This window comes from Oryctolagus cuniculus, chromosome 19, assembly GCF_964237555.1.
Source record: "Oryctolagus cuniculus chromosome 19, mOryCun1.1, whole genome shotgun sequence".
In the NCBI taxonomy this organism is placed as follows: Eukaryota; Metazoa; Chordata; class Mammalia; order Lagomorpha; family Leporidae; genus Oryctolagus; species Oryctolagus cuniculus.
Genome location: NC_091450.1, coordinates 62152512 through 62173191, shown reverse-complemented (window position 1 = coordinate 62173191; position 20680 = coordinate 62152512). Strand labels below are relative to the sequence as shown.

General features: G+C 52.1%; 1 long non-coding RNA gene across 3 annotated transcripts in view; it reads right to left on the bottom strand.

Moving 5' to 3' along the window:
• Window positions 1-20680, bottom strand: part of LOC103345821 (nuclear factor 1 C-type) — a 108997-nt gene that overhangs the window by 25896 nt on the left and 62421 nt on the right. For 2 of the 3 annotated variants that reach the window (XR_011384596.1, XR_011384598.1), the window contains one exon: window positions 1232-1293. This is a non-coding gene — a long non-coding RNA (nuclear factor 1 C-type). Of the gene's footprint in view, window positions 1-23; window positions 1294-20680 lie in introns of those variants that run through there. The other variant, XR_011384599.1, reaches the window with a different exon arrangement.

Below are 20680 nucleotides of genomic sequence, written 5' to 3'. Positions count from 1 at the left end.
CTGTGAATATGTAAGAGGCAGAAGTTTAATCCTAATTTAATGGAGGTAGTCATGCTCAATATCACCTGGTAAGATCCCTTTCATTTAAGCTGAAACTGATCTGAAGAGAATCTTCTTATGAATGGTTTGCTCAGGAATTGTTAATGTTGGAGTTTTTGTTAAAAACGCCTTGATTCCTTGGAACAGCTTTTGTAGCTCCCATGCCCAGCACATTGTGTCTATGTCAGAGGCTTTTTAAGCAAACACAAGGCTTAGAATCCAAATCCTGGAATCCATAACAACTTTTGTAGCTACACTTTTCAGTACAGAGTCTGCATCAGGGCCTCTTTAAAGCTGTATACAAAAGCTTGGAATTCAAATCTTGGAATCCAAATTCCACAGAATTTTGTCATTCTCAGAAATCTCCTCAGCTGCCTTTAAATAGCTGACCCTATGTTAAAACATATGAGACAGAAATTTCACAGAAAGACATGTATCCAAGATTTTACATTTGAGGCACTTAATAAACTTTAAATAAATACCTAAGAATACAGGCATTGGAGCTTGACACTTAGCCACAACTAGAACTTATGATGCATAATATCACACAATAGCACAAAGTAAATTTTTGGAGTTAAGTTTTACCATTAATGTTAATACTGTAGCTCTTTTGAGAACAGAGGTCCTACATGGGAAGTTAGTACACAGTGATTCCTGTTGTTAATTTAACAATTAACACTCTTATGTGTGACATCAGTGATCACCCGAGGCTCTTGACATAAGCTGCCTAGGCCATGGAAGCCTTTTGAGTTTCACAAACTCCATCAGTATTCAGACAAGGCCATAAGCAAAGTGGAAGTCCTCTCCTCCCTCGGGAGAAAAGTACATTCTACTTTGATGACCACTCCTTTCCACTGGGTTCTCACCCAGAGAGGTTCTCCACATAGGGACACTTTTTCCACGAGTGCCCTGGATTTCCATGCCTGAAATGCTCTTGTGGGCTTTCTAGCCAGACCAGAATGCCTTCAGGGGTGATTCTGAGGTCACTGAGTGTTACTTAAGGAGATTGCCACTCTATGAGTCTGCTGTAAGGACTCCCTCCCATATTGGAGCATTCACTCCTCTTTAATTTTATTTACTATTAGAAGTTAATACTTAATCCTATAGACAGGATCACTTTAAAACTTAAGATGTTAGCATTACCATCTAGCCCGAGGGGATTTGCGATCCCATATCAAGTTTTAAACTGTACCCTTAGAAGTAAGTCTGTAGGAATGTATGCAGAGCTATACAGCTTTACAGTCTCTGTAGGACCTGAGAAAATAAAAACAGACACAGGTCTTCATGAGCTTAATTATTTTATTCTTAAGCATATTACATGGATACATTGTATTAGCTATAATTTCTTAATCCTTCTAGTCGAAGGGCCTCCCAATTATTAAGTGTAGATCTGTCATGGAGTCTCCAAAGGAGCAGATGTAGAACTATCCATAGCTAAATCACCTTGTGGGGCCAGCGCTGTGGTGCACTAGGCTAATCCTTTGCCTGCGGAGCCAGCATCCCATATGGACACCAGGTCTAGTCCTGGTTGCTCCTCTTCCAGTCCAGCTCTCTGCTGTGGCCCAGAAAAAGCAATGGAGGATGGCCCAGGTGCTTGGGCCCTTGCACTGCATGGGAGACCAGGAGGAGGCACCTGACTCCTGGCTTTGGATCAGTGTAGCTCCAGCTGTTGTGGCCATTTGGGAGGTGAACCATTGGATGGAAGACCATTCTGTCTGACTCTCTCACTGTTTGTAACTCTACCTGTCAAATAAATAAATAAATTCTTTTAAAATCACCTTGTAACCTGGGGAGACAGGAGGTAAATACGGCTAAGCTTTGGCCCAGTTATATCTCTGATCATCTACCTTAACACTTAATGTGACATCTCAGTACTATACCTATTATAGAGCTTAATGTATAAAATCACACTCAGAGAGAAAAATAAGGAAATAACATTGTAAAATCTCATTCAGAGGTGAAAACAACAAACTAACATAATAAAATCCAGCTCAGAGGTGAAAGTAGCAAGCTAATATAATAAAATATGATTTAATATACATTGCTCTATTAATCAGCCATGTAGTATGTGGTTGGTCATGGGGGCCACCACCTTGGGGTGGAGTCTGTTGCCCATCTTACTATGAGGGTGGAAGTTCCCATGGTGGGTCTCCATCTTGGGGCATAAGTCCCACCCTCCACATAGAGTGGTATTCTAAAGTTCAACTGTAATGCTCAGAACATTTTTCTGATTCATTATTTATATTTCTTGCTGTGTTGATCTGACAAAGAACCCATTGAAATATATAAATTGCTCTGCTGAAGCCATGGTATACAAAGAAAATCCTCAGCACTGTTGTACATAGTGAAATATATTTCTTTTCAATCATATGTAACACAAGTGTACATGCATTAACAATTGCTACTCATAGATTATTGGGATATCCAGCAATGATCACCACATCCAAATGTTTTGTTCTTTAAATTAAATAATAGATATGTCCATCCCAAAGCATAGAAAAAATTATAGCACAAAGAACTTCCCTTTGAGATCTCAATATTAGAATGTAAAAGTAGAGAAATGGTTTCACACCAGTGGGAAGAAACTACACATTTCTCCTGATTGTAAGAACATGTTTCTTTCAGGATAGATATTGGAATCATTTATAATAATTCTACACTGGTGTTACTTAAGGGATTGGCAACTCAGCTTTGGAAGTAATAGAGAATCCAAATTGGCAAGACTCAACTCAAAAGAAGCCTTGCTCAAATCTCACTTGACCACACTTTGAAGCACTGTACAATGTAGCTGAAGCGTACAAGTACCTGCTCTCTAGAAAAGAGCTGTCTTACATGGGGTGAACAGAAGGGAAGTTGCCACAGGAATACACAAACACATCTTGTCTTCTGGGTAGTGTGCATGGGTATTTTTGAGTAGTCAAGTTTTGTGTGTTTCTACGCATGTACTGTGGCATTCCTAAAGATAAGTTTTCCTACTTTATACCTAATATTAATTACAATATCAAGGGGAATCTTCCCTACTGCAAAACACTAAACATGAATAAGAATGTTTTTATGATTAAACTCCCTGTTAGTAGCCACACAGCATAATTAATCTGCCCTGCAGCTCTATTGTGTGGTGATAGCTATGGGAATGAAAATGGCAACAGCCTTGTCATTTTGTTTGCTACCTAACAGTTGTAATCCCTCTATTTTCTATATATTGCCAGCTTCATAGATTCCTTAAATGGCCAAATGTGATAATATCCAGGCAATCACTTTACAAGCTGTCCCATAAATAAATATGGAATGTCATCTGAGAAGTGTCTATGGCATATTGAAAACATATTTTCACAACACGGTTGTACTTTATTCCAACTCTTATATTAGATTAAGTGACATCCGTTCTCTATTCGCATCTCTCTCATATACTTACACAACCAACTCCTTCTACTCTGGAATATACTATCCCTCAATTGAGGGAGAGGCTCCTCTACAACACAGAAGACTTAAGTGTGAGGAGGTATGTCAAACTTGGTAAAGTTCATGGCAGTGAAGGCCTGGAGTGTTAGAGATACTGTTCCTTACTTGATTATATTTTAATGCCTTTATTTTGAAAGAGCTCTGTTATATACTTAGCTATAAAACAATGTCACATGAAAAAAGAGTACTGCATGGAACATGATAAGGTTTTATAATGAAGAGTTGTATAATTCAAAATTATATCTAATAACAAATTTGGCAAGGTTGCCAGGATTTTTCACTTAAAAAAATCACACTGACATACAACTAAAGTCCAGAATATGAAAAAATGATGAACGAGTTAGCCAATCTGTGTCCATCCTTCCTTTTGAAGGTAGTAATTTATTTCAATGGTGTTTTCTCTTTATATTCCATTATTCTCAATTACTATATTCACTGTGTTCAAGTGCTTACTTCAAAATGTATTTGCCACATTAAATGAAATTCTTATATAGTATTATCCACATATCCACTGGGTTTAAATGCATATGCATTGAAAAATAAATATAGCATATGTATTTATCACAATAAATAAATCATAGGTAAAGCTTACACTTTAATATTCACAAATAAAATTCAATATTTCAGGGGAAAGCCTTAATATAGGTATTTAATTTGTTCTAAGAAAAAAGTTTTTTTTCCAAATTAGGAGAAACACAGATTTCTGTTCAGAAAAATGAATAATCATGCAATTCTCATAAATCTTTAACACTCAAACATACACAGAGTGGGTGTTGGAAGAACATTCTCAATGATAATATTTACCTATAATGTAAGTTTGCCTCATGAGCTCATCAGGACAGTGTCTCAAAGACATCCTGTACTTTAAAGATTAATGGTAAGGCTGGCACCATGGCTCACTAGGCTAATCCTCCTCCTGTGGTGCCGGCACCCCAGGTTCTAGTCCCAGTTGGGGCACCGCTTTCTAGTCCTCTTCCAGTCCAGCTCTCTGCTGTGGCCCGGGAAGGCAGTGGAGGATGGCCCAAGTGCTTGGACCCTGCACCTGCATAGGAGACCAGGAGGAGGCACCTGGCTCCTGGCTTTGGATCAGCACAGTGTGCCAGCCGGAACAGCCATTTGGGGGGATGAACCAACGGAAGTTAGACCTTTCTCTCTGTCTCTCTCTCTCTCTCTCACTTTCTAACTCTGCCTGTCAAAAATTAAAAAAAAAAAATTAAATGGTAAGATAGTCCAGACATGCAGGCCATAAACAGATTTTAGTAAATTCTACAGCTAAGCTCAAAAGGCAAGGGTCTACTTTGATGGTACTATTGTTTTGTCTTCTCATGTTACACTATTTCCTTTCCTTAGCAATCTTACATATTCATGAAAATCCTCAAGGATCATATTCTAGGTTCCAAAAGGTAAAGAGAGGAAGCTCAATTTTATGGAACAGGAAACTAAAGCTTCTGTGAACAGTCCTTACATATTAGCGGAACTTTCTAACTGTAGGAGCCAACAACAAGTTATGAAAAATTTCATTACTTTCCCAAAATGTCTAGAATGTAAATTTCTCAATTTAAGAGATAACCATTTAATACAACATAAGACTTTTAAATTTTAATCAACTTCAAGAAAATAATCAATTTTCCTAGGATTACCATGAGTGCATTAGCTCATCTTATAAAGAAATGACTTCAGAATTCTTTTATTTTTGAACTTATCATTTTACAAACTGTTTTGAAGGGCTCATAAGACAAACTCAACTAATGGAAGCAGAATAATATCAGAAGAATGTCTTTTACTCACTTGTTGAAGTAAGGGAATCTAGTCTTCAAAATTATGACTATTACTTTGTTGATTGCATCAGGCTAGAGATACTCCTGTGGCATTCAAATCCTTCCTTAATGATGTCCACTATTTATTTTAAAAATTAATATTAATTATGTCATAATAGCATTATATTTATATATCAATATGATTGTAATATTTAAGAAGCCATTAGGACTTAGTGTAATACTTGCTTCTCTGAATTATTATTAACTGCATAACTAATGAGTATTCATATTAAAAACAGCTACTTTGAAAAGAAAGCTTTATTAGCATTCTTTAGTTGAATAAAAAGACAAGTTTGAGCCATGCACTCCAGATGTGGGGATCGCTTTGTTTAAAATGGAGCCAGCTACACAGGGACAATAATTGGAGAAAGAAGGAGAAATCACATCACCAGCCTTTGCAGGAGGGATTGTGCCCCTTTTTTTTGGAAGCTGCATCATCCTTACTGGGACAGAGGCAGGCAGGTCAGGCCAGAGAACTGATCTGGGTCCTTCATTGTCACTCTCAAAGTCTTACATAAAATTGTCTCCACATTCCATAGAAATGCCATGGTTTTTCAGGAAAAATACAGACCTGAGACAATAGTTTATTTTGCCTGGAACTACAGTTCCCAAACTGAAAAATTACTGCCAGAAATAGAAATGAGTTTGGAAAAAAGTTTCTCTGAACTGAGATGCAGGAAAGTGCTCCTGCATTAATTCCCTGGTACTCTGGGACCCCAATCAAGGGTCCTTTGTTAAGAACCTCTCAAAGTGATGAGTCACTCACGGGAAGTGGGAAGCTTTGGGTCTGCAGTCTACTTACCAAGGGAATTCCCTTTTCCTCGGGCACCCCCTTGCCAGCAGAGGTATAAAAAGGCAGCAGCAAGGCCTAGCTGGTGATGAGGCATTGCCCAAGTGTGGGCAGCCAGGTCATTCACTCACTAAGGCACAACCGCCCTGGGCTCTGGGCAGGGCTCTCACAACTCCTCGAGTCCCCCAAGCATCCGCTGCTCCTGGGCTTCCCCATCTTTGTTTCCTTGTACTCTTTCCTTAAGCATGGCAACTGCTCCCTGGGCTGATCTCCTCTAGGATTCATCCCCATGTCTTCCACAATTCGCCATTGTCAACATGTTACTTACCATGTGACTTCCACTCAACCCGTGTTTATTGAATATTTGCAGTGGGAGGTATTCTGTTCCTCACTAGGAAACTGATGAGTAAATAATATACCATGTGACTTAATTAAGTAGCTTATGGAAGTAGTGGGCTTGTGTTGGGTGGAAGGTGGGGTGTTGGGGGTATGGGAAGCGGGGGTGGTACAGGAGGGCAAATCATGAACAAGAATAAAAATAAGTTCATAAATATCTAGTAACATCAAAGTACTGATTTGTGACTGAAGAGAGATGCAAACATCCATTGGTCATCAAAGAAGAAAAGGGCACATACAACTGGGGAATCATGAAAAGCTTTCATGAGCAGATCAGGTGTACCACAGCTCTTAAAGAAAGGACAGAGCCTCTACAGTGGCAGAAAAGGGCTTTCCAGGTGACAAGAAAAATAAAAGCAAAAAACATGAGCAGGAGGCATAAAACAGTATCTGGAGTACAAAATACAGAAGGGAGCGATGAAAAACAGATTCCAGAATGATAGGTTAAGGCCTCGCGGGACCTTGAATGAATGACAAGCTGAGAGAGGCAGTTGTTTGTGGGCTGAAAAAGTGTTGTCACAACAGAGAGGAAGGGGGATGGCAAAAGTACAGGCATCCGATCTAGGGGACCATGGGCCCTGAAGACTAGACAGGGAATGGTGATGCTGACAAGCCATCATGAAGTCAGGAATGAGCTGAAGTCCAGCAGAGAGTCCAACATTCCGGGAAGAGTAGGTGTCGCTCCCCCTCTTCATGGAGGAACGACACAGGACCCTGCGCTGTTCTTTCGTCTGCTCGGCCCTCCCCGGGTTTGCTGCTGGTTCTTCCCGGGTTGGCTACTATCCCTTCCACCTCCGTGGAAGGGCAGTTCCCCCTGGCCACATTCCCCACTTCCACAGGGGAGCGGCACACCGCCGGCCGGCTCTCTCGGGGGCTGCACAGGCATTCCCTCAGATGTTCCCCTTACATGTTCCTCCGTGCATGCCATCTCTCTCCTCCTTTATAGTCCTCCTCTGCCAATCCCAACTCGGCTGCCCACACGCCGAGTACGCTGCTCTCCAATCAGGAGCAAGTCCTACAGTTTATTGGTTGAACTGGAGGCAGCTGTGCGGAAGCTGTTTACTTCTCTCGCAGCGCCATATTGTGGGAGAGCAGATGCATAGAATAAGTCTTAATTCCAGTAACTCAGTCCAGTCCGGGCTGCTCCCCACAGTAGGAATAAATTTCACTCACCTAAAAAGACTAAAATGTTTTCCTGCCCCTTTTTTCTACACAGCCAATAAAACTTTACTGCAAATTATATTTGGTTTGGATTTTTTTCTGTTCCAAAACCTCTAACAAATAATGAGTTGCCTATACACTTAATTGTTTGGTTTAGTGCTGTACCATATATACATACTTCTTTCCTGGGCTTCTAAAATATCCTGAATCTAATCATTTACATTTTTCTACATTTCCATACTTTTAATAAGCAATCTCAACTCATATATTCTAACATAATTGCACCCAGGGATATCTTTGCTAATGTTCAATAGTAATAATGCCTTTTCCACCACACAAGGCTTACAGAGCAATCTCAATTAATTCCCAACTAACCTTTATTTAAAAAAATTCACAAGTGAATAGTCCTCCTGCTTCCCACATCTTCATGCCCTTTGTTGGGGCAGTTTCATTGCACAATGTATGGCTGGAAACCCCGCAGGCCCAGATGTTTTCATGGGAGAGATGCTGCACCCCCTCAAAATTCTCTACGTTGACTCTCCGCAAATCCAAGATGAACGCTTTATCCCCACTGTCCTGCTAAAAGTGCTTCAAATCTCCTTTAGGAACTCCTTCTGCTTGTCAGCTACCTGACTGGCAATTCTGGAATTCAGACTAGAAATACCACTTGTTCTCCTTGATAGGTGACAACTAACTGAGCACCAAAAAGGAAACCTGTTAAAGTGAAATGAACACTATGAGAAACGGTGACTTGATCAGCCCTCACCCTGACTGTTGATGAGCAACTTGATATGTTATCCCTCTTAGTATTTTTGTTTGTTTGTTCTACTTAATACTTTTGGTTGAATACTGTAATCAATACACAATTCTTCTTAAGTGCTGAAACTTAACTGAAAAGTGATCACTGTTAAATATAAGAGTGGGAATAAGAAAGGGAAGAGATGTGCAATTCGGGACATGCTCAAGCTGACTTACCTCAAACGGTAGAGCTAGAAACATATGCAGGTGCTTGGTATAATTGGAGCTACTTTATTTATTACTTTACCTGGACACAAAGACAAATAAAACTATAGGTAAAATTCAATTTCACAAAATTGCCTTAAAATAAAAAAAAATTTGAAGAGGAAATAGATTCTTCAATTCATCAGTGGTTATCCAAAATATTATTCTATTTATGGAAACTATCTCTAACTTATAATAGATCCCATGTGTACATGACCAGATATGACACATTAAAAGGCTATGAGGTGTCAAAAATATTCAGGCACTTTGTTAGCAGGAGCTACATCACTGGAATGTTCAAAATCTGAAGCTAAGAAAATGTATCAATGTTTATATTCATAAAACAAGGATGAAAAATGACTTAGGTAATCATAAAACCTGATTCAGAGAATGGTATCTTACACCCAAGTAAAGCGTTTTGTCAAATTTCATTGTGTTCACTCAATGGCAGTAGCCAACATTTTAAATGATGCTGAGATTTATTTTTATTGGGAAGGCTAAAACTTAAGGTTTCAATAGGGGCACCGGTTTGAGTCCTGGCTGCTCCACTTCCAATCCAGCTCTCTGCTATGGCCTAGGAAAGCAGTAGAAGACAGCTCAAGTCCTTGGGCCCCTGCACCCACGTGGGAGACCTGGAGGAGGCTCCTGGCTCCTGGCTTCGATATACTTCCAGTGTTGTGATAAAAGCCAATGTTTTCAAGCACAGAGGGAAAAGGGGTAATGAACAAAACATGTTTTTTTTTTTCAGTTTGAGAGTAGAAATCAGCTTACAGGGTGTCAACATAATGGCCTCCATTCATAGTTACTATTAAATAAAGATTAAATGTTAAATATTTAGCATCAAATTTCTAATCTGAAGGAAAACATATTGTCATATCTTGCACTTAATGGTTTTCCTTTTCAAATATTTTAGAGATTTACACAGAACTGGAAAATATTCCCCTTTTTTATTTACATTCTTCCTTTCATTTATTGATGGCTTTCAACAATAAAGCATCTTCATTTCGAAGCGTTCTTACCCCAAAATTAATCTACTACTCCAAGAAATAGATTCTATAGTTTTGAGACTTTTAAATTGTTCAAGATTATCCTTAATCTTTGAGATTCAACAGAGTATTTTTTTCTACTCTAAAGAAAATACTAAAATAGACAACTCAGTAACAGAGAAATGAATAGTAACACACAATGATGGAATATCTAGGAAAAATTACAATATGATGCACAATCAGTTTGAGTAAGATGTAACTTAGAGTTTAACTTTCAATTTGTTAAGTGCACTGTGTACCTGTCATTCTACAATGCCAGGCATATAGACAAACACTGTTCCACAACAAATGTTTTATGAGTTGGTAGCTATAAATAAAATATTTGCCATTCTACAAAAATCTAATATAATGCAACATCTAATAAAATTCATGTCCCCAAATCATGTCCTGTTTTGGATTAAGTTCTGATTTTTAGGAAATACATACTTATATTCACTAATTTGAGAGAACATACTTAAAATATATATTGTATATCCCCCACAAAAAAAAACTAGCATTACACCGATTAATCAATTTTAGTTATTTTAACTGAAAGTGGGCAGTTTATACCCTGTTCCCACACTGCTTGGAGAACAATCAAATGTAATGGAAGCCAAGCAATTGACACTATTTATAGACATTCTCAGAACCACCTACTTTGTATTGATTGTTTTAAGCACCACTGTAAACTTTTGATTTTTAAGAGTCCCTTTGAAGATGTAGCAGACGTTGGCTTGCTAATCATGCTGGAAAGCATAGTGGGTTCAAAGTTACAAAAATGTCAACACATATAAATTAGTATTAAACTTGGTTATTTTCAATTGTCAATAAACTATAATGAAGGCCTAAAGTCCATAAATATTTGTTTCTGAACCCCTAAGCTTCTATGATTTGTATGTGTGTGCATTCATGTGTGTTTGTGAAACGGAAATGCATATAAACGCGTACTGGGAAATGTTACACATTGTACTTTTAGCATCATTACTGTGAATACAGATGCGAGGTTTATAAATATTTGGGTGCTTTTCAATATTTCTAGTGATTCAAATGCTGTTAGAATTTAGCATGGTCATTAACACTACATGTACAGTTCGGTGTTAGATTCAGGCGTTCAGACTTTACCATAGTTGTATGCATCATGTTCACTCTCCACTATAACTAGACAGTGATTATAAACTTTATGACCAAATGCACATGATCTCCCCAATGCATGATCTGCATTTTACTTAACACAATTTCAATTTTCCAGAGTTCAGAAATCAACTTCATTGTAGGTTTTAGAAATATTAGAGGGAGCAGGGGCAGGCCCTGGAGGGCATGGAGGGAAGTGGGGTCCCGCACTGAAGGGAGGCTAGGGGAGCAGGGTCAGGCCCTGGAGGGCGAGGATGGGAGAAGGGCCCAGGCCCTGGAGGGCAAGTGTGGGAGTGGGGCCGGATCCTGGAGGGCGAGGAGGGAAGTGGGGTTCCACACTGGAGGGCAACAAGGGGAGCAGGGTCCAGCCTGAGAGGGCGAGGAGGGGAGCAGGGCCTGGCCCTGGAGGGTGAGGAGGGGAGCAGAGAAGGACCATGGAGAGTGAGGAGGGGAGCAGGGCCTGGCCCTGAAGGCAAGGAGGTGAGCTGGGCCTGGACCTGGATGGCAAGGAGGGCACCGGGGCCTGGCCCTGGATGGCGAGGAGGGCACCGGGGCCTGGCCCTGGATGGCGAGGAGGGCACTGGGGCCTGGCCCTGGATGGTGAGGAGGGCACTGGGGCCTGGCCCTGGAGGGCATGGAAGGGAGCTGGGCCCAGGCCATGGAGGGCATGGAGGTGAGCAGGGCCTGGCCCTGGAGGGCAAGGAGGGGAGCAGGGCCTGGCCCTGGAAGGTGGCAGGGGGAGCAGGGCCTGGCCCTGGGTGGTGGCAAGAGATGCAGGGCCTGGCCCTGGAAGGAGAGGAGGGGAGCAGGGCTCAGCCCTGGAGAACAAAGAGGGGACCAGGGTCCTACACTGGAAGGCAGCTGGGGCAGAAGGGCCAGGCACTGGAGGGCAAGGAGGGGAGTGGGGCCCGGCCCTGGAAGGCAGCGAGAGGTGGGGGGCCTGGACCTGGAGGTTGAGGAAGGGAGCGGGGTCAAGCACGGGAGGGCAACAGGAACAGGGCCAGACCCTGGAAGGTAGTGAGGAGATCAGGGCCCTGGCCATGGAGGACATAAAGGTGAGCAAGGCCAGGCCTTGGAGGGTGAGGAGGGGAGTGGGGTCAGGCCCTGGTTGGTGGCAAGGGGATCCAGGCAAGGAAATGGAAGGCAGTGAGTGGAGCAGTGTAAGGCCCTGGAGGGCATGGAGGAAAGCAGGGTCAGGCCCAGTAGGGCAGCGAGCGGAGCGGGGCAAGGCCATGCAGGGCGAGGAGGTGAGCAAAGCCCAGCCCTGGGGGGTGAGGAAGGCAGCAGGGTCAGGCTCTGGAGGGTGCAGAGGGGAGTGGGGCAGGGCCATGGAGGTTGAGGAGGGAAGGAAGGTCTGCCCATGGAGGTCTGTAGGGGAGTGGGGCCCAGCCCTGGAGGCAAGGAGGTGAGCTGGGCCTGGACCTGGATGGTGAGGAGGGCACCAAGGCCTGGCCCTGGAGGGCATGGAAGGGAGCTGGGCCCAGGCCATGGAGGGCGAGGAGGGGATCAGGGTCAATCCCTGGAGGGCGAGGAGGGGAGCAGGGCCCAGGCCCTGGAAGGCGAGGAGGTGAGCAGGGCCTGTCCCTGGAGGGAAAGGAGGGGAGCAGAGTAGGCCCTGGACAGCGGCAGGAGGAGCAGGGCCTGGCCCTGTAAGGCAGCAAGAGATGCGAGGCGTGGTCCTGGAAGGAGAGAGGGGAACGGGGCCCATGCCCTGGAGGACAGCAATGCCTGTTCAAGAGGGGCATGGGGCCTGGCCCTTCAGAGCAAGGAGGGTAGCAGGGCTCGGCCCTAGAGGGTGAGTAGGGGACCACGGTCCTGCATGGGAAGGCAGCTGGGGGAGAAGGGCCCGGCACTGGAGGGCAAGGAGGGCAGCAGGACCCGGCCCTGGAGGGTGGCAGGGGGAACAGGGCCTGGCCCTGGATGACAGCAAGAGGTGCAGGGCCTGGACCTGGAAGGCAAGGAAGGGAGGGGGGGTCCATGCCCTGGAAGGCGAGGAGGGGAGCAGGGCCTGGCACTGGAGGGTGAGGAGGAGAGAAGGGTCCAATCCCTAGAGGGTGAGGAGGGGAATAGGGCCTGGCCCTGGAGGGCAAGGAGTTGAGGAGGGCCCAGCCCTGGAGGGCAAGGAGGGGAGAGGGGCCAGGCCCTAGAGTGTGGCAAGGGGAACGGGGCCAGGCCCTGGAAGGCAGTGAGGGGAGCGGGGTAAGGCCCTGGAGGGCGTGGAGTGGAGCGGGGTCAGGCCCTGGAGGGCAAGGAAAGGAGTGGGGCCAGGCCCTGCAGGATGAGGAGGGGAGCAGGGCCAGGCCGTGGAGGGTGAGCAGGGCTGTGGGGCTCAGGCCCTGGAGGGTGAGGAGGGCCATGGGGCTCAGGCCCTGGAGGGTGAGGAGGGCCATGGGGCTCAGGCCCTGGAGGGTGAGGAGGGCCGTGGGGCTCAGGCCCTGGAGGGTGAGGAGGGGAGCAGGACCTGGCCCTGGAGGGTGAGGAGGGCCTTGGGGCTCAGGCCCTGGATGGTAAGGAGAGAATGGGGCACAGGCCCTGATGGACTAGGAGGGAGGCAGGGCCCATGCCCGGGAGGCAGTGATGGCAGTGCCCAAGAGGAGTGGGGCCTGACCCTGGAGGGTGAGGAGGGGAGGGGGACCTAGCCCAGGATTGTAAGGAGGGCTGCAGGGCCCTGGAGGGCAAAGAGGGGAGCAGGGCTGGGCCCTGAAGCGTGAGTAGGGGATCAAGGCCCGACCCTGGTGGGCATCAAGGTGAGCAGGCCCAGGCCCTGGAGGGCAAGGAGGGGAGCAGGGCCTGGCCCTGGACGGTGAGGCGGGGAGCGTGGTCCTGCCCTGGAGGGTGGCAGGTTGAGCAGGGGCCGGCCCTGGAGGGCGGCAAGAGGAGCAAGGCCTGGCCCTAGAGGGCAACATGGGGAGAGGGTCCATGCCCTGATTGGCAGCGATGCCTGTTTATGAGGCCTGGGCTCTGTTCCCCTCTTCACCCTCCAGGGCCAGGCCCTTCTCTCCTCAGGAACAGCCATCACTGCCCTCCAGGGCATGGGCCCTGCTCCCCTCCTCACCTCCAGGGCCTGACCCCACTCCCCTCCTCTTTCTCCAGGGCTGGACCTTCCTCCCCTCCTCGCCCTCCAGGGCCTGGGGCCTTGTGCCCTCCTCACCCTCTAGGGCCAGGCCCTGTTCCCCTCAGGCATGGCCATCGGGCCCTGCAGGGCATGGGCCCCGCTCCCCACTTCACCCTCCAGGTCCAGGCCCGCTCTTCATGCCGCCCTCCAAGGCTGGACTCTGCTCCCATTCTCACCCTCAGGGCCAGGCCCTGCCCCTTTCAGACATGGCCATCACTGCCCTCCAAGGCTTGGGCCCCACTCCCCTCCTCACCCTCCAGGGCCAGGCCCGCTCATCTTGCTGCCCTCCAGGGCAGGGCCCTGCTCCCCCGCTGCCCTCAAGTGCAGGACCCCACTCCCCTCCTTGCCCAAGAAGGCCGGGCCCCACTTCCCTCCTCGCCCTCCAGGGCCAGGCCCTGCTCCACTCTCCTCCCTCCATGGCTGGCTGGGCCCCGCTCCCTTTGCCGCCCACCAGGGCCAGGTCCTGCTCCCCTCCTAGCCCTCCATGGCCCTGCCCTGCATACCTCCATGCCCTCTAGGGCAAGGCCCCACTCCCCTCTCTCATGGCCCTCACTTCTGTCCTGGGCATGGGCCATGCTCCCCTCACTGCCTTCCAGGGTCTGACCCTGCTCTCCTCCTTGCACTCCAGGGCCAACCCTGCTGCCTTCCTCACCCTCCAGGGCTAGGCCCCACTCACATGTACACCCTCCAGGACCTGGGCCCACTCCCCATGATGCCCACCAGGGTCGGGCCTCGCTCTGCTACTCAGGCTCCAGGGCCCAGCCCTGCTCCCCTCCTCACCCTCCAGGGCCAGCTCTGCATCCCTTCTACCATCCCAGGCTAGGCCCCCCTCCCCTCCTCGCCCTCCAGGGTCAGGCCCCACTCCCCTCTGGCACGGCCATCACTGCCCTCCAGGGCATGGGCTCTGCTCCCCTCCTCGCCCTCCAGGGCCTGAGCTCCGCTGCCCTCCTCACTCTCCTTGCCATCCATGCTTGCTCCCCTGCTTGCCATCCATGGTGCTGTCCCCTCCATTCGTTGCCCATCAGAGCTTGACCCCACTCCCATCCACACTCTCCAGGGCCTGACCCCGCTCCCCTCACTGCCTTCCAGGGCCTCACCCAGAAATCCTCGCCACCAACCAGGGCCTGACCCTGCTTCCCTATTCACCCTCCAAGGCCTGGCCCTACTCACCTCCATGCCCTCCATGGACTAGGACCCACTCACCTCACTGCCTTCCAGGGACTGGCCCTATTCTCCTCGCCACCCTCTAGGGCCTGACCCCGCTCCCTCCCTCGTTCCCCAGGGCTGGACCATGCTCCTCTCCTTGCCCTCCAAGGCCTAGGGTCCGATGCCCGCCTCACCCTCCAGAGCCTGGGGCCTGGTGCCCTCCTCACCCTCCAGGGCCAGGCCATGTTACCCTCAGGCATGGCCATCACTGCCATCCAGGACATGGTCCCTGCTCCCCACTTTGCCCTCCAAGGCCGGGCCGCTCCTCTTGCCTGCCTCCAGGGCAGAGCCCTGCTCCCCCACTACCCTATAGTGCAGGACCCCACTCCCTTCCTTGTCCTCCAGGGCTGCGCCTTGCTCCCCAACTCACCCTCTAGGGCCTAGACCCAGCTCCCCGCCTTGCCCTCCAGGGTCACACCCTGCTCACCTCCTGGCCCTCTAGGGCCTGGAACCTGCTCCCCTCTTAACCCTCCATAGCCCTGCCCTGCATTACTCCATGCCCTCTAGGGTAAGGCCCCATTCCCCTCAGTCGTGGCCATCACTACCCTCCTGGACATGGGCCCTGCTCACCTCACTGCCTTCTAGGGCCTGACCCTGCTCCCCGCCTCGCCCTCCAGGGCCTTTCCTGCTGCCTTCCTTGCCCTCCAGGGCCAGGCCCGGCACCCCTCCTTACCATCCGGGCTAGGCCCCCCTACCCTCCTCACCCTCCAGGGTCAGGCCCCACTCCCCTCAGGCATGGCCATCACTGCCCTCTAGAGCATAGGCCCTAGTCCCCTCCTCGCCCTACAGGGCCTGTGCCCCATTCCCTCCTTACTCTCCAGGGCCTGAGCCCCACTGCCCTCCTTACCCTCCGGGGCCAGGCCCCGCTCCTCTTGCTGCCAAAAAGGGCCGGGCCCTGCTCCCCCTGCCACCCTCCAGTGCAAAACCCTGGTCCCTACCTTGCCCTCCAGAGCCAGGGCCTCTCCCCTCCTCAACCTAAAAGGCCAGTCCCTGCTCCCCTCCTCACCTTCCAGGGCCAGGCCCGACTCCCTCCTTGCCCTCTTGGGCTTGGCCACACTCCCCTCAGGAAGGGCAACACTGCCCTTCAGGGCATAGGCCCTGTTCCCCACCTCACGCTCCAGGGCCAGGCCCCACTCCCCTTGCAGCCCACCAAGGCTGGTCCCTGCTCCCCTCCTAGTCGTCCAGTGCCTGGCCCCTGCTCCTATTGCCCATGACCAGGGCCGGACCCTGCTTCCCTCCTCGCCCTCCAGGGCCTGGGACCGCTCCCCTTGATGCCCACCAGGGTCGGGCCTCACTCCGCTACTCAGGCTCCAGGGCCTTTCCTGCTGCCTTCCTTGCCCTCCAGGGCCAGGCCCGGCACCCCTCCTTACCATCCGGGCTAGGCCCCCCTCCATTCCTTGCCCTCCAGGGTCAGGCCCCACTCCCCTCAGGCACTGCCATCACTGCCCTCCAGGGCATGGGCCCCGCCCCCCTCCTCATCCTCCTGGGCCTGTGCCCCATTTCCCTCCTTGCACTCCAGGGCCTGGCTCTGCTCAACTCCATGCCCTCAAGGTCCTGCCCCACTCCAGCTCCACTCGCTGCCCTGCGTGGCCTGACCCAGTTCCCTTCCATGCCCTCCAGGGCCTGACCCCGCTCCCCTCCACTCCCTCCAGGGCCTGGCCCAGATCCCCTCGCCATCAACCAGGGCCTCACCCTGCTCCCCTATTCACCCTCCAAGGCCTGACCCTGCTGCCTTCCTTGCCCTCCAGGGTCAGCCTCCGCTCACCTGCATGCCCTCCAGGGTCCATTACAGGACCCTGCTCCCTTCCTTGCCCATGAGGGCCGGGCCCCACTTCCCTCCTCAACCTCCACGGCCAGGCCCTGCTCCACTCTCCTTACTCCATGGCTGGCTGGGACCAGCTCCCCTTGCCACCCACTGGGCCCTGCAACACCCGCCTCCCTCCAGTGAAGGACCCCACTACCCTCCTTGCCCTCCAGGGCCACGCCCTGCTACCCTCCTGGCCCTCTAGGAACTGGACCCTGCTGCCCTCCTAGCCCTCCATGGCCTTGCCCTGCATACCTCTACGCCCTCTAGGGCAAGACCCTATTACCCTCAGTCATGACCATCACTTCCCTCCTGGACATGGGTCCCGCTCCCCTCACTGCTTTCCAGGGCCTGACCCTGCCGCCTTCCTTGCCCTCCAGGGCCTGGGCCTTCTCCCGTTGATGCCCATCAGGGTCAGGCCTCGCTATGCTACTCAGGCTCCAGGGCCCAGCCCTGCTCCCCTCCTCACCCTCCAGGGTCAGGACCCACTCCCCTCAGGCATGGTTATCACTGCCCTACAGGGCATGGGCCCCACTCCCCTCCTTGCCCTCCAGGGCCTGGGCCTCATTCCCTCCGCACGCTCCAGGTCCTGACCCCGCTTCCCTCCTTGCACTGCATGGCCCTGCCCTGATCCACTCGCTGCCCTCCAGGGCCTGATCCCATTCCCCTCCATGCCCTCCAGGGCCTGACCCCGCTGCCCTCCCTGCCTTCCAGGGCCTGGCCCAGATCCCCTCGCCACCAACTAGGGCCGGCCCCGCTCCCCTACTCGCGCTCCAAGGCCTGGCACTGCTCACATCCATGCCCTCCATGGCCTGGGCCCCAACCCCCTCACTTCCTTCCAGGGCGTGGCCCTGTTCCCCTCTACACCCTCCATGGACTGACCCCGCTGCCCTGCTGGCCCTCCATGACCTGACCCGCTCCCCTCCTCGTTCCAGCGCCCGGCCCTGCTCACATCCATGCCCTTCATGGCCTGGGCCCTGTTCCTTCCTAGCTCTCCAAAGCCTGGGCCCAGTTCCCTCCTCACCCTCCTGGAACAGACCCTGCTCCCCTCCTCACCTCCAGGGCCAGTCCCTTCTCTCCTCAGCCATCACTGCCCTCCAGGGCATGGGCCCCACTCCCCTCCTCACCTCCAGGGGCAGGCCTGCTCCTCTTGCCAACCTCCAGGGCAGGACCCTACACCACCCCCGCCTCTCTCCTGTGCAGGACGCCACTCCTCTCCTTTCCCCAGAGGGCCGGGCACTGCTCCCCTCCTCGCCCTCTAGAGCCTGGACCCTGCTACCCTCCTTACTTTCCAGGGAAGGGCCTTGCTCCCCTCCTAGCCCTCCAGTGCTGGGCCCTGCTCCCTTCCACGCCTTCAGGGCCTGGGCCCCACTCCCCTTACTGCCCACCAGGGCCTGACCCCGCTCCCCTCCTTGACCCACAAGGCCTGGCCATGCTCACCTACATACCCTCCATGGACTGGGCCCCGATCCCCTCACTGCCTTCCAGGGCCTGACCCTGCTCGCCTCTTTGCTCTCCAGGACGTGGCCCTTCTCACATCCATGCCCTCCATGGCCTGAGCCCCGTTCCTTCCTAGCTCTCCAGAGCCTGGTCTCAGTTCCCTCCTCACCCTCCAGGACTGGACCCTACTCCTCTCCTCACCTCCAGGGCCTGGGTCCCGTTCCCCTCCCTTACCTTCCAGGGCCTGGCCCGGATCCCCTCGGCACCAACCAGGGCCTGAGCCTGCTCCCCTCCTCACCCTCAAGGACCTGGCAATGACACATCCATGCCCTCTATGGCCTGGCCCTGATCCTCTTGCCACCCTCCAGGGCCAGGCCCTGCCCCCTCCTTGCACTCCAGGGCTGGGCCCTCTCTGCTAATTGCACCCAAGGACCAGGCACTGCTCCCATCCTCACCATCCTAGGCAAGGCCCCACTCCTCTTCTTGCCTTCATGGCTAGGCAGTTTCCCCTCCTTGCCCTCCAGGGCTTGGCCCCCATCCCCTCTCACCCTAAAGGCAGGGCCACACTCCCCTCATCAACCTCCAGGGCCTGACCCCAGCTCCCTTCTATACCCTCCAGGACCAGGCCTCACTCCCCTCCTCACCCTCAACAGCCTGTACCTAGCTCCGCCCCTCGCCCTTCAGGGCTGGGCTCTGCTCCCCTCCTCACAGTCCAGGGCCGGGCCCCACTCACCTCAGGAACATCACTGCCCTCCAGGATATTGGTCCCGCTCCTCTCCTCACCCTCTATGGCCAGTCCCCGCACCTACTGCCACCCTCCAGGGCCAGGCCCAGCTGCCCTTGCTGCCCACCAGGGTCAGGCCCTGCTCCCCTCCTAGGCCTCCAGGGCCTGGCCATGCTCCCCTCCTCACCCTCCAGGGCCTGGGTCCACTCACCTTGATGCCCACAAGAGTCAGACCTGGCTCCCCTACTTATGCTCCAGGGCCCAGCCCTGCTCCCCTCTTCACCCTCCAGGGCCAGGCACTGCACCCCTCCTTAAAATCCTGGGCTAGGCCCCCCTACTCTCCTCGCCCTCCAGGGTCAGGACCCACTGCCCTCAGGCATGGCCATCACTGGCCTCCAGGGAATGCGCTCTGCTCTCCTCGCCCTCCAGGGCCTGGGCCTCATTCCCTCCTCGCCCTCCATGGCCCTGCCCTACTCCACTCACTGCCCTCCAAGGCCTGACCACACTCCCCTCTTTGCCCTTCAGGGCCTGAACCCGCCCCCCTACTACCTTTCAGGGCCTGGCCTGGCTCCCCTCCTTGCCCTCCATGGCCTCACCCCTCTCTCCTGCCTAGACCTGCTCACCTCCATGCCCTTCATCGCCTGGGCCCCAATCCCCTCACTGCTTTCTAGGGCCTGGCCCCATTCCCCTCACCACCCTCCAGTGCTGGATACCACTCCCCTCCTAGCCTTCTAGGACCAGGCCCTGCTCCCCACCTCACCCTCCAGGGCCTTGGCTATGCTCCCCTCGTCGCCCTCCAGGGCAAGGCCCAGTTCCCCTCCTCATCCTACAGCATCAGGCCATTCTGCACTCATTCTCACCCTCCAGGGTCTGAGTCCTGCTCCCCTCCTTTCCTCCAGGGCTGGACCTCGCTCCCCTTGTTGCCCTCCAGGGCGGGACCCTGCTTCCCTCTATGCCTTCCATGGCCCTGCCCTGCACCCCTCGCCGCGCTCCAGGGGCTTACCCTGCCCACTTCCTTGCCCACCATGGCCTGGGCCGTGCTACCCTTGCTGCCCACCTGGGCCATGCCCCGCTCCCCTCCTCCCCCTCCAGGGCCAGGCCCTACTCCCCTCCTCACCATCCTGGGCCAGGCCCCACTCCCCTCCTCCTCCAGGGCCTGGGAGCTGATCCCCTCGCTGCCCTCTAGGGCCAGGCCCTGCCCTCTCCTTGTCCTCCAGGACCGGCCCCCCCTCCCCTATCGCCCTCATGGACCAGGCCCTGCTCCCCTCCTTGCCTTCCAGGGCCTGGGCACTGCTGCCTTCCTCACCCTCCAAGGCAAGGAATGGAGCAGGTCTCATATACTGGAGGGCATGATGGCCATGCCTGAAGGGAGTAGTTCTTGACCTTGGAGGGTGAGGAGGGGAGCAGGGACAGACCTTGGAGGGCAAGAAGGGGAGCGGAGTCAGGCCCTGCTTGGTGGCAAGTGGAACGGTCCATGAACTGGAAGTGGAGAGAGAATGAGGCCAGGCCCTGGAGGGCGAGGAGGGGAGCAGAGCCCATGCCCTGGAGGGCAGTGATGGCCGTGCCTG